The sequence below is a fragment of the Macaca fascicularis genome, chromosome 11 (genome assembly GCF_037993035.2).
Source record: "Macaca fascicularis isolate 582-1 chromosome 11, T2T-MFA8v1.1".
In the NCBI taxonomy this organism is placed as follows: Eukaryota; Metazoa; Chordata; class Mammalia; order Primates; family Cercopithecidae; genus Macaca; species Macaca fascicularis.
The window spans coordinates 59,534,020-59,539,202 of record NC_088385.1 but is presented as its reverse complement, the minus strand read 5'-3'; the positions used below and the strand labels follow the sequence as shown (position 1 = coordinate 59,539,202).

The following is a 5,183-nucleotide window of genomic DNA, read 5'->3' as shown; positions in this document are numbered from 1 at the left end:
AAGGATGGGGGCTGGATGGGGATTGGGACTGGGGCTACAGCTGCCAAAGCAGGTTGAACAGTGCTCCTCAGGGGTCAGGCCGAATTCCCACCATGCCCGTGAGACTTCCCAGCATCCCAGGACTTTCTCAGTGCTGCCAGCCTGGTCACTTCTCAAATGTCACACTCTGCTTCCCTCATCACTAGATCAGTGCCAGAGGGGCCTGGGTGATGGGGGCAAAAAGTGATAAGGAGAGAGAGATATATGGAGAGTCTCCCTGAACCTGAGAGACTTCCCGGGAGAACATGCCCCAGGGTCACATGGACACTTACAGGTCCCCCATCACTGGTGTCTTATGTATCTTTTTTCAAAGGCAGAAATTCTGCTGTCTTTTTTATTGGTTCCTGTGTCTGAGCAGCTTCCAGAGCCTATAAGTAAGCCAGTTGCCAAACTGCTTTGAGCTCTTTGGAATATAATGCCACTTTCCTGCTGTGATGAGGCATTAGTGTCATACATAAGAATTCTCTTTAATTCCTGAGTCTCATTTTCAAGTCCCTTTTTTTTTGATATTCACGTATTTATTCTCGGAACAAACAAACTTATCTTCTCAGAGAATAGAAAACAGAGATTTCACTCAGTGACAAAGATGGACACAGTCAGTTCACCCTGTCCCCCCATCTACTTAGAAAATCCCCTGGGGCAGGGATGCCTAGAGCACACAGCACCCGTTGGTGCGGGGCTGTGCACAGGTCTAAAGGCTTGCGACTTTCTTTACCATTTAAGCAGGAAAACAGCTGTCCAGATGACAGTAAGATTCCACTGTCCGTAACCATGGTGCCAGGTCTCCTGCGGCATCTAGGGCAAAAATGCTGCTGCAGTTTATACAGTTACACAGTCAAGTCTGAGCCAAAGGAGGTCCCATCAGGCAGCCAGGTTTCTATTCAGTCTGGGCAGCAATGCCAACTGGCTGCCCCCATAGCCTGGCATGAGCTGATGGCCCACTGCAATCCCAAAGCAAAGAAGGGCGGAGCTGGACCAAAAAGCTGTGGTAATTTGCTCTCCCTGCCTCCAACAGCATCGTCCTCTCCTTTTGCAGCCCCACATGCAGGCCTCCCGACCTGAGGGTCTGGACTAGGTAGTCTGGTTGTTTTCCTAAGCCCCCGTAACCCAGGAGTGAGGACCTGGAAAGAGGGATGTGAAGGTTCTGAAGAACAGGCATTAGGCAGCTTCGGAGATGCCCTCAGCCCACAGGAAGAGTGCTGTGTCAGGCAAAGATGGTCTCTTCCTGGTGCTCCTTGGTGAGGATGGTGCCTGGCTTATGCTGGGCATCTGGGTGATTGGCTAGCTTGGGGAGACAGGAAGACACTGGGCTTTCCAGGATGGCTTGCTTCAGCTCGTAGAACACAGCAGAGTCCTCTTTTGTGAGGAAAGTGATGGCCACCCCACTCTTGCCTGCTCGTCCCGTGCAGCCAATGAGGTGGATGTAATCTTCAATATTTTTGGCCATATCATAGTTGACAATTATAGACACATCTTGGATGTCAATACCATGACCAGCCACATCTGTAGCCACCAAAATATCCTTGGACCCAGCCTTGAGGTTGGACAATGCAAACTCTAGCTGCTCCTGGCCTTTTCCACTGTGCAGTGTGCAAACATTGTACCCCATCTTCTCCAGGGATTTGGCCAACGCGTCGCAGTCCTTCTGGCTGACGAAAATAATGATGGGTGGATCAAAGCCTTGCTCCAAGATTGCCAGCAGCTTTTTCTTCTTTTCTGACACTGACATGAGGAAGACCTTCTGTTCCACACACTCATGGGGCTTGCCTGAGGAGCCAATGTACACCACAGCAAGTCGCCGAAGATAGCTCCTGTCCAGACGCTCCACCGCTGGGGGCACGGTAGCTGTGAACACGACTGTTTGGTGGTACTTACGTTTTCCCGACTCAAAGTTGGCCAGCATCTTCTCAGGGTTGTCAGCCTCATCTGTGTCTGGCTTCTGGTTGCTGACAGGCATGTGCTCCAGGATCTTCTGGACATCTGGCTCAAAGCCCATGTCAATCATCCTATCTGCCTCATCCAGAATCACATAGGTACAGCGGCTCAGCACCAGGGAGCAGTTCTCCAGAACATCAATCAAACGCCCAGGGGTAGCGATCACAATCTCACAACCCATGCGCAGCCTGAAGCCCTGGTCTCTGAAGATGCCACCAGTGACAGCCACAGTGCGGATATCTAGGGGCTTTCAAAACTTGACAGTCTCTTCCTCAATCTGTTGAGCCAACTCATGGGTGGGAGCCAGGATGATGGCATAAGGGCCTTGGTCTGACTCTTCCATCCTGTCATTTTTGAGAAGTGTGGTGATCCAGATCAGCAGTGGGATGGGGAAGGCTGCTGTTTGCCACTGCCAGTCTCAGCCACACCAATGATGTCATGATTCTGTAGCCCAGTGGGAATTGCCTGACGCTGGATAGGTGTTGGTTCCTTGTAGCCACACTTATCAAAGACCTCCAAGATGTGTGGGGGCAGAGAAGAGTCTTTCCAGGATGGGATGGGATTGGGGATCATGCCACCTTTGGTGGTTATGCTGTAGTCCTCACAGAAGATCCGCCAGTCCCTGTCCGTCATCTCATCTAACTTTTTCTGAGACCAATGACGATCATCCCAGAGCTGCTTGGCTTCCTTCTTACGAAGTTTGCAGAGTCTTGCCTCCTCCTGCTCCTTTTCTTGCAGGGTTCGCCTCTTCTCCATTAGGTCTCCATAGAAATGTGACTGCTCTCATTTCTGCTGCTTGAGGTCAGTGTCTGCAATGAAGCCTCGCCCTAACAACTGCACCCGGCGCCGTTCTTTGTACAGGGGGTTGTAGTCAATGGATATGTCCTCAGATGCATCCCACTCAAAAACAAACTTTCGGTCATTGAAATGTCTCATTCGGTGCCGCTTTTTGATGCCACCCCAAGTAATGCTCTTTAATGGCATGCGGTTCCTTGCTCTTATCCTTCTCTTCCCAGATCTTCTGCCGCCCTTGCTCATCCTCATTTCCACTGGTCTCTTGCTCCATCTTCCCCCTGCATTCCTGACATTCCCATTCCTGAGGATCTTCCAACATCTTCCTGCCCAAGTCTTGGAATTGTTTTCTTTTCTTTCTCTCTTCTTCAAACATCCTCTGCTGCTCTTCCACTGCCTGCTGCCGTCACTTTAGAGCTTCAGCCTCTCGTTCTGCTTTGGAGAGGAACGTGGGCTTAGCCTCAGCTGCTTCTTCAGCCTTTTTCTTGGCCAGAAGTTCCTCCAGGGATAATGGCTGGGCCTTAGGCTTCTTATCACCATGTTCATCCTCTTCATCCTTCTTAGAGTCTCTGTCCTTCCGAAATTTAAAGTCTTTTCCTTGGCCAGGAGATAAACTGAATCATTTCTGGTCCTTGTCCTGTCTGTGCCAGTCCTTGTCTCGATCTTGGTCCTTCTTATTATATTCTCGCTCCTTATCTAGTTCTCATTCTTTGTGCCATCGTTCTCTTTCTGCAGATTTGGAACGGGAATGAGAGTGAGAATGGCTGCCTCCTTGATGTCTATCCCTTGAACGATGCTGTTTCCTATCTTTAGATGGGGAAGACTTCCGGTCCCGGTCTCTATCCCACTCTCCGTCAGGAGTCCGTGATCGCTTCCTTTCCACTTTGGAAGGTGATGCATCATGGTCCTTTTTGTCAGCCAGCTCTCCTGCTATCACCCTGAGTCTGAACTGCCCAACGTGGCCTCAATGTCACGGAGCTGTCACCATCTTCAAGTCACTCTTAACCTAAGTTTAATGACCAGGGTAAAAGTGGTTTCCATTTCGCTTCATAACAATTATGGACAAGTACAGGCTTTAAGCAAATGAAAATATGCCAGTCACTGGTCTGGTGATCTCCTTCCCCACATGGCCAAAGTGGACCTGGAGGTGAAAGTGGAGAGCCTGATGGATGAGATCAACTTCCTGCAGCCCCTCTCTGAGGCTATAAGGCCCCCTTCCTTCCCAATATATGTTTAAGACATGATTGATTCTCTTAAGCCTTAATTTTTTCATTCAGTGCTTTTTACCTTCACATCTATTACCACAACATCTACTCAGATTCTGAGACCTTTGAAACTATTTATCTATCAAATATTTTAACTCCCTTTCTTTTTTCTTTCTCCTTTTCTGTGTCCCCCACATCTATGATTGCCAGTGCCTATGGATAACATTCTTAGAGTCTCCTCCCCCATCCAAGGTACCTGGACAAATAGACCCATGCACCTCTGCAGCAGGATTGGAGGACAGACACCTTTTCATTCTTTAGCCTGCTGGCTGAGATTTTGGCCTGCATCTTGGTCTTCGTGTTTTTTAGTGGCATCACTATAAAGCTAACTTTAGGGGTTTGTGGTAGGGGCCTGTCCATTAGACGTGAGCAGAATTGGCTTTGTGTCTGCAGGAGTATAGCCAGCTACTGTCGCAATCAAATGACATGTCCATCATCCTCTCCCTCGACAACAACCGGCACCTGGACCTGGAGAGCATCATCACTGAGGTCCACTCCCAGTACGAGGAGATCGCCTTGGAGAGTAAGGCTGAGGCTGAGGCCCTGTACCAGACCAAGGTGGGTGAATCAGGAACTTAGAGGAATCAGCTTCCTCTTGGGCCCTTCATTCCTGCCCAACTTTGTCACCTAGGCACGAAACCCCTATATTGTCCTCCAGCAGAGCTGCGACCCTCTGAAAACTGGCTCACAGAGACACAGGCTTCCCATAGCCTCCAGGACCCTGGGAGGGTTGATGTGCCAGATAATGTGATTAAGCATTTGGGTGATCAGTAAGAGCCTGACATTGGGGTGTTGCATAAGCTGATTACCCTGATTTGATCATTGCATGATCTATACATGTATTAAAACATCACACTGTACCTCATAAACATGTATTACTATATGTGTCAATTAAAAAAGAGCTAAACAAAGGGTTTGACAAATCATAGCTGTTGTTACCGTCATCATGGTCAATACCATAGGGGCCAGAGTGAGCCCATAGAATGCTTTTGTGCGAGTTAGAAAAAGTGCCACTCTGGGCAGATGCAGCAATGTGGGCCATGGTGTGGCAAGCACAGTGTGGGTTGGGCTTTAGCTGCCACCTGCTTCCTTGGTCAAAAGTGGAAGCCCTGCTCACCGCCACCATTACTATCTGATGATGGTACTACCATC

At 49.2% G+C, this 5,183-nt stretch overlaps 1 pseudogene; it reads right to left on the bottom strand.

Moving 5' to 3' along the window:
* Positions 1-815: 815 nt before the first annotated feature.
* LOC102121758 (probable ATP-dependent RNA helicase DDX23 pseudogene) lies at positions 816-4,319 on the bottom strand (annotated as a pseudogene).
* Positions 4,320-5,183: the final 864 nt, after the last annotated feature.